This window comes from Furipterus horrens, unplaced genomic scaffold (assembly GCF_987537825.1).
Source record: "Furipterus horrens unplaced genomic scaffold, mFurHor1.1.pri manual_scaffold_2, whole genome shotgun sequence".
Taxonomy (NCBI): domain Eukaryota; kingdom Metazoa; phylum Chordata; class Mammalia; order Chiroptera; family Furipteridae; genus Furipterus; species Furipterus horrens.
The window spans coordinates 75,250,385-75,262,499 of NW_028327172.1; positions in this window are offsets into that span (position 1 = coordinate 75,250,385).

Here is a 12,115-nt window from a genome sequence, read left to right on the forward strand (position 1 = left end):
TGTAAGTAGTAACAAAACATACTTAGGAGATAAATAATTTTCCCATTTGTATTTGTTTTCTGAGAATTTCCCTTAGAAGAATAATATATTAGTCTTGCAGTCAAAATAAATACTGGGTTTCAAAAAGGACTTGTACACAACAATTAATGAAAAATTATATGTAATAAGATGAATATTTAAGAGCTAATTGTGATATTCTATATTAGATTTGACAGAACTCGAAATTTTTATATCAAAATTTTCTTATTGACTTGAGAGAGACCAAGAGAGAGAAAGGGAGAGAGAGAAAAATATCTCTTTGTTGTTCCACCCATTCATACAACTCATTCATTAGTTGTTTCTTGTATGTGTCTTGATCAAGGATCAAACCTGCAACCTTGACATATCAGGGTGATGCTCTTACCAACTAATATAGCTAACCAGGGCTTTACAACATATTTTTCTTTTAACTAAAAAGTTTGGTGACATGAAATAACCAAGCAGAAATGAAAGTATGCTATTAAAATTGTATTAACCTCAGGTTATACATGATAAAATATTCATCTCATTATTTTTAAATGCATTTAAAATTGAAGAAATTTTTTAAATGGTTGCATAGACATATATGACATTTCTCTCCTTACTAACTCCAACCCCAGTTGATGAAGATTTTATTTTTATACTGTCAGCCATTCACATATAAGGATGAGTATCAATGAAAGTTTAATATATAGATAATAGCTTGGTATGTTTTATTAGATCTGAAAAATGTTAGTCTAGTTGGAGGTCACATTATTATCATTAGCTTTCTAATTGATCTGTGAATATTTTTCCCTTTATTTAAAATAACTCTTCTTTGCTTACTTACAGGAGTACAAACCCTGGAACCAGACTGTGTGGATCGAAATATCAACACTTCTCCTTGTTGTGTGATCGAGGACTTATTATTTAACTAATTCTGGCTTTGTTCTCATTTACAACATGAAAATAGTTCCTCTATCAAAGACTTATAGTTGGAATATATTTAAAGAGAATAAAACAGTTTCAACCACATAGAAACATTCAATGTGTTAGGTAGTTAAGATTATGATTGTTCCTGTTATTGTGTAATAACTTATAGTCCAAAAATGGTAGATAGCAAAATTAAGAAAAGATTTCTTAAGAAAAACAGTGCACTTACATGCGTATTTTATTATAGTTGTGCATAATTTTATAAATATACATAGGTGTACATGTATATATCAAATATAGAGTTTCTGTAATAGAGTATTCTTTTTTAAAATTATATTTTTTTGATTATACCGTTAGGTTGTCCCAATTTTTTCCCCTTTGCTCCTCTCTGCCCAGTACACCCCTTCCCTCCAGCAGTCCCACCCCCCTTAGTTCATGCCCATGGATTGTTCCTGTATGTTCTTTAGCTTCTCTCTTTTCTATACTATTCTAAACAACCCCTTGTATATTTTGTACCTACCAATTATGCTTCTTAATCACTGCACCATTTCCCCCTTCTTCTCTATTCCCCCTCCCAGTTGATAACCCTCCAAATGATCCCCATACCTATGATTCTGTTCCTATTCTGGTTATTTGCTTACTTTGTCTTTGTTTTTTAGATTCTCTTGTTGATAGCTCTGAGCTTGTTGTCATTTTAATGTTCATAGTTTTGTTCTTTTTTTAAAATGAGTGCCTTTAACATTTCACATAATAAGGGCTTGGTGATGATGAACTCCTTTAGCTATACCTTGTCTGAGAAGCACTTTATCTGCCCTTCTATTCTAAATGATAGCTTTGTTTGATAGAGTAATGTTGGTTGTAGGTCCTTGCTTTTCATCACTTTGAATACTTCTTGCCTACAAAGTTTCTTTTGAGAAATAAGTTAGCAGTCTTACAGAAACCCATTTGTAGGCAACTCTCTGGTTTTTTCTTGCTGCTTTTAAGATTCTCTTTTTATCTTGAAACTTTGGCATTTAAATTATGATATGTCTTGGTGTGGTCCTCTTTGGGTCTAGCTTGTTTGGGACTCTCTGTGCTTCCTGAACTTGTATTTCTATTTCTTTTCCCAAAGTAGAAAATTTTTCCTTCATTATTTCTCCACATACATTTTCAATTTCTTGATCTTCCTCTTCTCCTCTAAAACCCCTACGATTCAGATGTTTACATGTTTAAAGTTGCCCCAGAGTTTCCTAAGCCCTTCCTCATTTTTTCAATTCTTGTTTCCTCATTCTATATTGGTTGACTGCTTATTTTTTCCTTATGTCCCAAATCGTTGATTCGAACCCTGGCTTCCTTCCCTTCACCATTTGTTCCATGTTGATTTTTCTTCATTTCACTTAGCATAGCCTTCACTTCTTCCCTTATGCGTTTGCTATACTCAAGTATGTCTGTTAACTGTGAGCACCACTATCACCAGTGTTTTGACCTCTGCATCTATTAGGTTGGCTATCTCCTCATTGCTTAGTTCTCCCACTGGAATCTTGATCTGTTCCTTCTTTTGGGACATACTTCTCTGTCTCTTCATTTTGACAGCCTCCTGTTGTTGCCTTTGTGTCTTAGGTAGGGCTCTCATACCTGTTATGGTGTAAGGGGCAGAGCCTTAGGTATTGGTCAGTAAGGAGCAATCCATTTCACCACATTGTGGTGCTGTTTGTTGGGGAAGTGTTTGAAAGGGAACAATGCTGCATGCTCAGCACTTGCCACTTTTCCAGGCACATCTCCCACTTCCCATATGGGACCAGCACCCCTCTAGCTGTTGCCCTGGTTGTGGTTCCCACAGTGGGTGGATTTGCAGATGTTCTAGGGCCATGGAGGCCCTCTAAACAAGCAGATTCTGCTGAGAGATCAATAGTGTCTTCTGCTGCCCCAATCCCCACTGGTTTTCACAGGCAGAAGCAATAAGGCTTTATTTGCCCCAGTGCTGGAGACATGAGCTGCAGGGTCTGCTCTGGGGCTGGGATTGCTCCCCAGGTGTCCTTCCTGTCTTTTATAATGTGTGAATGATCTTTCCACCAGCTGGTCACAGCCACTGCCTTGCTGCTCTTGCCATTGCTGCTGCCACTGCTGCCACCACTGCCACCACACTGCATCCTCTCTGCCCCACTGACTTATCTGAATGAGTATTACTATTTTATATTTTTGTTGGACTTCCATGCAGTTCAATTTCTGGTAGTTCTGGTTGTTTTTAGTTATGAAGTAGCTGTATTTTTTATTGTTGTGGGGGGTGATGAAGTATGTCTACCTATGCCTCCATCTCAGCTGGAAGTCTAGAGTATTCTAATGTTAAAAAAAATCATTGAGATCAAACTCTGACTATTAGAATCAGTATCAACAGAAATATTTAGCACACTTTGAATGACATTCTGTCATAAATATGGTGTATTTTAAAAATGGTAAAAGCTTTGATTCCTAAAATATTTGATGTTCTTATTATTTAATATACTCTTCTAGAAATTTATTCTTACCAAGTATTTGGAGATTAAATAGTAGTCCTTAAATTTATTCAAGATAGTTATTTGTTTATATAACAGACTCAATCAAAGAGCTATTTTTATCAATGTTTGAGAAGGATATATTTTCTGAAGTATTGTCATACTTTGTCACTGGTAGTCTTTCTTTTATTGTTATAGAGATTTTACCTTTTCACGTTTTTTTTTATTAAATAGGTAAAGATTAAGTGCTCTTCCTGAGTCATTTTCAAATCACTGAAATCTCATGGGCTTCTTTTTATTTAAAGTTCATTTAGTAGACAAAACATTCTAGTAGGAAAAATGGACAATAATGAGTTTTTATCTACCTGTATTGTCTATCATCTATCTATCATCATCATAATATATAATCACCTATCTATGTAAATAGATCAACATTTACCTATATACTATTTCAGGCAAAGATGAGTACAAAAATGGTAAACCTAGAATGATAGGGGAATACAATTTCAATGTAGTAGCATTTGCTTAAACCATTTTTTCCAAATGGTATCAGTATCTTCCTTCATTAATACACTCATAATTAACATCTTTGAATGTTTATTTTTTTTTCTAACCACTGTCTTATATGATGGGTATTTAAAATTCTAGTTAAAAATGGTAAGTAAAATATTGTTAAGAGGCTAACATGAAGGAAATATCTCCTATACACAGAAAATATAATAATAAAAGATCATGATGACTCATAAGAGAGTTAAAATTTTTTAATTAAAAAATACATGGACTGGTAAGAGAAAATAATTCTCAATTTTGCAAAAAGCGCAGAAAGCATTACTAGTAGATATTTAGGGATTTACAGATTAAAACGTCTCCCTATTTAGCTGCATCCTAATTGTATTTCCTATGGAGAAGCAGCATCTAGTTATTCAGGGGATTTGTAATAAACTATGGTTAAAATGACAACAACAATAAGTAATAATATAAACTTCTGAAAATTTTCATGACTCTCAGTAGCTTCTAAAGTTAATTAAAACTAAAACATATTAAAAGTTTTAAAAATTTTTAAATTTTACTTTCAACTTACCTACCCCATTTTTTCTATTACCTTTATGTTCCCTATGGGAAACTAGTTTTTAAATTTCACTTTTTATCTTTTAAAAGGCAGAGTATTTTGAAATTATTTTTAAGAAAATTACTGCAAGTATAGTAAAAGATGGTTCATACCACTTCAGGATTTTGTTCTGTAGATGTAGAGTCCTGAATACAGGATATTCTGCATTTCTAAAACCCTTGATTAACAAATTCTTTATTCCAATTAACATTTCCCACAGAAAATATGATAAAATAGTCCTTGGGTGTATTTTAAAGGAGAAATGTAAGAAAACAAGTATACTAAATTAAATATTATATAGGGGTGGACAAACTTAGGTTTACAGCAAATACAATACAATAATTACACAATAAGAATGCTATAGTTAACACATAAATAAACTTTCATGTACTCACAATGTTTAAACCAACTTTTTTCCACCCCTGTATATAAAAAAATCTGGCATATATTTTGCCTTCAACAATTTTATTTTTTCTTATTTTATTTTAATCTTATATGATGACCTAACCATCATTTATCACATTCTTTGTTTAGGACATATATTTTTATTCCAAACATTTCATTTATAGTGATATTTAATGTTTGAAAACATTCTTTGGAGTGCTTAACAATACTAATACTTCCCCAACACATGCAGAGACACTTAGATGCACAATTTTGTTTAAGATAGTAATTATGGATTTTAGATTTTTCAATACATATATACATACACACACTGCATATGAGCAAATCCATTGTATGAATTTTGAGATTAATATATTTTAAATTTTATCATCTTTTTTAAAAAGCATTTTGAGAAAGAGTGTGGGAGGGGTGGGGAAAGATAGCAAGGGAGGTGGGGGAGAGAGGAAGAGACTTGCTATTTCACTTATTCATGCATTCATTGGTTGCTTTTTGTATGTGCCCTGACTGTAAATCAAAACCACAACTCACAGCTTTGGCATATAAGGAGGATGCTCTAACCACAAAGTGAGCTGTCTGGCCAGGATTGAAATTAATGTTTTATATCTGAAAGGTGTACAGTGCTGAGGCCAGTAGGGATCAGTTTTCTGGGATTTTTTCTCTCTGATATTCTAAAATTCATACATCTAAAAACTCTGTATCAGAAATAGAATAAGAAGGGAAAAGACAAAAAATTAAAAAAATAAAGAAGGGAAAAGACATATAACATCTCCCTACTGATCTTAAGCACTTAAATCAATATCCTCAAGAATCAAAATACTTGACTTCTTATGTGTGTCCAAATCTTTTGTCCATATATTTTTTGATGTCTTTAATTTTTTTAAATTTTATGTTGAAATTGTTTTCCTTAGTTTCTGAAACTTTTATTTTTTTAAAGATTTTATTTATTTATTTTTGGAGAGAGAAAGAAAGGTTAAGAAACATTGGTGTGATACAGAGCCATCAATCAGTTGTCTCTCATATGTACCCCTGACCAGATACAAAACCTGCAACCTATGCATGTGCCCTGACCAGGAAATGAATGCCTTTCACCTTTCACTTTGCTGGACAACATCTAAATAATTGAGCAACACTGGTTAAGGCAGGGACTTTTATTCTAATTTTAAAATTTGTTACTTTAATTTAATTATATATTGTAGTATTGATGCAGATAGATCTATATGAGACCTGGCCATGCTGCAGGGCAGAGAAGGGGTCAAGTGAGGGAAGGGTTGCAGGAAACACCAGAGGTGGCTGTGGTGCCTGTAAAATCCCCTGATCTGAGATGCTGCAAGAAGAGGAACAGAACCAGAGTCTGTTTAGGTTGCCCATGGTGGAAGGAAAAAGGCCTCCTACTCCCATGAAACATAGCAACAGGGGGATGTGCTGACCTACCAGCCTATCCAGGGAAAAAGATGGGATTGCTGGGGAGCTGAACTCTTATGGAAGACATGGAAGCTTGCACCTGGGAGGTTTAAACAGAGGGAGGGTGGAGACTTGCTGCTTCTCTTCCTCTTGGATCTGTACATAGATGAATGGGCCTTAGTGCTCACAGGATATGGTGACTCTGAAAACCGTGTAGCCAGGTGACAAGCACTGGGCTCCACAGATGGAATCCATACACAAATGGCTGCAGTGGTCATAGGTAGCCCTGGCCAGAGCTGGTATGGTAATGGCAATGCCAGCCCCATACACATTGACTCCAGGATAGAAGACTGGAGCCAGAGAACCATCCACTTAGCAGCCTCGTTCTCCAGTTGAACAGATAAGGATGGAAGGATCTCTGGGCATAGTTTTGGGTTTTAGTCTTTTTGGGAACAAACAGATTTTTTTCTGTGTTTTGTGAAAGAGATTGGCCTGAAACCAGGAGTCCCTCTTTCCCCAAAATTGTGCAACATTTTTTAAATCATTGTTTTTATACTGTATTTTTTCCCATTATCATTATCCGCCTTACACCCTTTCCTCCCTGAAATCACATGTTGCTGTCCATGTGTATGAGTCCTTTTTGCTTTATGTTCAATATCTCCACCCCTTTACCTCTCCTTCTTAAGCTGTCATCCTGCTATCTATGAGTTTGTCTCTATTTTGTGTGTTAGTTCAGTTTGTTCACTAGATTCCACATATGAGTGAAATAATGATATTTGTGTTTCTCTGACTGGCTTATTTTATTTAGCACGATGTTCTCCAGGTCCACCCAAACATTCACAAAAGGTAAAATTTCCTCTTTTTTTATGGCCAAGTAGTATTCCATTATGCAAATGTTCCATAGTTGTTTTATCCACTCATCTACTAATGGACACTTGGGCTGCTTTCATGTCTTGGATATTGTAAATAATGCTGCAGTGAACACAGTGGTGTTTATGTTCTTTTGAATTAGTCCTTTGGGTTTTTCAGGATATATTCCCAGAAGTGTAATAGCTGGGTCAAAAGGCAGATCCATTTTTAATTTATTGAGGTATATCCATACTGCTTCCAAAGTTGCTGCTCCAATCTGCAATTCCACTAAAGTGTACAAAGATTACACTTTCTCAACATCATCGCCAGCACTTGTTATTTTTTGATTTATTGATGATAGCCATTCTGATCAGTGTGAGGTGATATCTCATCGTGGTTTCTATTTGACTTCTCTAGTGATTAGTGGTGTTGAGCATCTTTTCATATATCTATTGGCCATCTGTGTGTCTTCTTTTTTTTTTTTTAATTTCATTCTATGGTTTTTCAATTACAGTTGTCCCATTTTTCCCCATTGCTCCCCACCTCCAACCAGCCCACCCCTTCTCCCACAATCATATCCCTCCCTGTGGTCCATGTCCATGAGTCATTTACACACGTTCCTTGACTAAACCCTTCCCTTACTTATCCCCCTTCTCTACCTCCCCCTCCCCCCTATTGACTGTTATTCTGCTCCTTGTTCTATTTAGTTCATTTGTTTATGATGTTCTTTAGTTTCCTATATCAGGTGATATCATATGGTATTTTTCTTTCTTTGCCTGGCTTATTTCACTAAGCATAGTTCTCTCTAGTTCCATCCATGTTGTCGCAAATGGCAGGAATTTCTTCTTTCTTTCTGCTGCATAGTTTTCCAACGTGTAAGTGTACCACAGTTTTTTGATCCCATCATCTACAAATGGGCACTCAAGCTGTTTCCAGCACTTCGCTATTGTAAACAGTGCTGCTGTGAACATAGGGGTGCATAAGTTCTTTTGAATTAGTGTTTTAGGATTTTTCGGGTATAACCCTAGCAGTGGAATTGTTGGTTCAAAAGGCAGTTGCATTTTGTTTTTTTGAGGTAATTCCATACTGTTTTCCATAGTGGCTGCACCAGTCTGCATTCCCACCAACAGTGCAGTAGGGTTCCTGTTTCTCCACATCTTTGCCAGCACTTGTTGCTTGTTGATTTGTTGATGATGGCCATTCTGACAGGTGTAAAGTGGTATCTCATTGTGGTTTTTATTTGCATCTCTCTGATGGCTAGTGATGTTGAGCCATTTTTTTTCATGTGTCTATGGACCTTCTGTATGTCCTCTTTGGAGAAGTGTTTTTTCAGGTCCTTTGCCCATTTTTTTATTGGGTTGTATGTTTTCTTGATGTTGAGTTGTATAAGCTCTTTATATACTTGGAGATCAGTCCCATGTCTGAGATATCATCGGCAAATATGTTTTCCCATATGGTTGGTTTCCTTTTCATCTTGCTGATTTTTTTTTTTTTTTTTTTTTGCTCGCAGAAGCTCTTTAGTTTGATGTAGTCCCAATTGTTTATTTTTTTCCTTTATTTCCCTTCCCGTAGGAGATGTATCTGTGAAAATATTGTTAGTGGGATATCTGAAATTGTCCTGCCTATGTTTTCCTCTCGGACTTTTATGGTGTCACAGCTTACATTTAAGTCCTTGATCCATCTTGAGTTTATTCTCATGTGTGGTGTAAGTTGGTGGTCTGGTTTCATTTTTCTGCATGTCCCTGTCCAGTTCTCTCAGCACCATTTGTTGAACAGGCTCTTCTCACTTCATTTTATGTTCCTTCCTCTTTTATCAAATATTAGTTGACTGTATAGCCCTTGATTTATTTCTGGACTCTCTATTCTGTTCCACTGATCTAAATGTTTATTCTTACGCCAGTACCAGACTCTTGATCACAGTGGCTTTGTAGTAATGTTTGATGTCTGGTATTGTGAATCCTCCTGCTGTGTTCTTCTGTCTCAAAATTGCTTTGGCTATTTGGGGTCTTTTTTGTTTCCATATGAATTTTTGGAGTATTTGGTGTAGATGTGTGAAATACGTCATTGGTATTTTAATAGGGATTGCATTGAATCTGTAAATTGCTTTTGGTAGTATGGCCATTTTGATGATGTTGATTCTTCCCATCCAAGAACATGGTATTTGCATCCATTCATTTGTATCTTCCTTAATTTCTTTCTTCAATGTTATGTAAATTTCAGAGTACAGGTCTTTTATCTCTTTGGTTAAGTTTACTCCTAGGTACTTTATTTTTCTTGTTGCCATAGTAAATCGTGTTTTCTTTTTTGTTTCTGACTCTGATATTTTATTGCTGATGTATAGAAATGCCTTAGATTTCTGTATATTTATTTTGTACCCTGCTATTTTGCCAAATTTGCTTATTATATCAAGTAGTTTTTTAGTGGAGTGTATAGGGCTTTCTATCTATACAATCATGTCATCTGTATATAATGATAGTTTTACTTCTTATTTTCCAATTTGGATGCCTTTTATTTCTTTGTCTTGTCTGATTGCTGTGTATAGGACTCCCAACACTATGTTGAATAGGAGTGGAGAGAGTGGACAGCCTTGTCTTGTTCCTGCTTTTAGGGGGAATGCTTTCAGTTTTTGTCCATTGGTATGATGTTGGCTTCCAGTCTCTCGTATATAGCCTTAATTATGTTAAGGTATGTTCCCTCTATTCACATTTTGCTGAGTGTTTTCATCATAAGTGGGTGTTGTACTTTATCAAATGCTTTTTCTGCATCTATTGATATGATCATGTGGTTTTTGTCTTTCATTTTGCTTAGATGGTGTATTACATCTATTGATTTGCAAATATTAAACCATCCTTGCATCCCTGGGATGAATTCCACTTGATCATGATGTATGATCTTTTTAATATATTGCTGGATTCGGTTTACCAACATTTTGTTGAGAATTTTAGCATCTATGTTCATCAGTGATATTGGCCTGCAGTTTTCTTTCTTTCTTGTGTCTTGACCTGGTTTTGGAATTAGGATAAAACTGACTTCATAAAAGTGTTTGGGATTTCTCCCTCTACTTGGATTTTTTGGAATAGTTTGAGGAGCGTAGGAGTTATTTCTTTCCTGAATGTTTTGTAGAAATCGCCTGTGAAGCCATCCAGTCCAGGGCATTTGTGTGCTGGGAGATTTTTGATTACTGTTTCAATTTTCTTCATTGTTATTTGTCTGTTGAGACTTTCTAATTCTTATTGGTTCAGTTTTGGAAGGTTATATATTTCTAGAAATTTGTCCATTTCTTCTAGGTTGTCAAATTTCTTGCCATACAGTTGTTTGTAATAATTTCTTACAATCGTTTGTATTTCTGTTGTATCAGTCATGATTTCTCCCTTTTTGTTTCTGATTTTGTTTATTTGGGTCTTCTCTCTTTTTTTTCTTGATGAGCCTGGCAAAAGGCTTGTAGATTTTGTTTATTTTTTTTGAAGAACCAGCTCCTAGTTTTGTTAATCTTTTGAATTGTTTGTTTAGTCTCTATGTCATTTATTCTGCTCTGATCTTGATGATTTCCTTCCTTCTTCTTGCCCTACACATTGTTTGTTGTTGTTGTTCTAGTTTTTGTAGCTTTAGGGCTAGATTTTTTATTTGAGATTCTTTTATTCTTTTCAGATATGCCTGTATTGCTATGAACTTCCCTCTTAGGACTGCTTTTGCTGTGTCCCATGGGTTTTGGGCTGTTATGTGTTCAGTATCATTAGTTTCCAGAAATTTCTTGATTTCTTCTTTGATGTCATTGCTAACCCATTCATTATTTAATAACATGTTTTTTATCCTCCATGAGTTTAGATGTCTTTGATTTTTTTCTCTGACATTGATTTCTAGTTTCAAGGCATTGTGGTCTGAAAAAATGCTTGATATGATTTCAATTTTCTTGAGTTTGTTGAGGCTTGTTTTATGTCCTATCATGTGATCTACCTTTGAAAATGTCCCATGTGCATTTGAAAAGAATGTATATGTTGCATCTTTGGGGTGAAAAGTTTAATATCTATCAGTTAATTCCATGTGGTTTAGTGTGTTGTTCAATGCCTGTGTATTCTTGTTATTTTTTTGCTTCAATGATCTGTCTATTGTTGATAATGGAGTGTTAAAGTCCCCTACTATGAGTGTGTTGCTGTTAATATCTTTATTGTGGTCTTCTAGTATTTTCTTTATGTATATGGGTGCTCCTATATTGGGTGCATATATGTTTATTAGTGTTATATCTTCTTGATGGATTGTTTCCTTAAGTATTATAAATTGTCATTTTTTATCTCTTTTTATTGCCCTTGCTTTGAAATCCATTTTGTCTGTTATGAGTACTGCTACCCCAGCTTTTTTTTTCATGTCCATTTGCTTGAAATATTTTTTTATAACCTTTACTTTCAGTCTGTTTAAGTCTTTTGTTTTGAGGTGTGTTTCTTGCAGACAGCAAATATGTGGGTCCTGTTTTATTACCCATTTTGTTACCCTATATCTTTTAATTGGAGCATTTAATTCATTTACATTTAAGGTTATTATTGACATGTATTTATTCATTTCCCTCTTACCTCTGTTTCTCACCTCTTTTTTTTTATTTTTCTTAAAATAATACCTTTAGCATCTCTTGCAATGCTTGTTTGATGAAGATGTATTCTTCTATTCTTCCTTTGTCTGAGAAACTCCTTATTTCACTTTTCATTTTGAATGAGAGCCTTGCTGGGTAGAGTATTCTTGGTTGTAGGCCTTTGTTTTTCATTGCTTGAAATATTTTTAACCATTCCCTTCTGGCTTGTAGTGTTTCTTTTGAGAAATTGGTTGATAGCCTTATCGGAGCTCCCTTTTACGTTATTTGCTGTTTTTCTCTTGCTGGTTTTAGGATTCTCTCTTTGTCTTAGAATGTTGCCATTTTAATTATGATGTGCCTTGGAGTGGATTTTTTTTGGGTTCCTCTTCA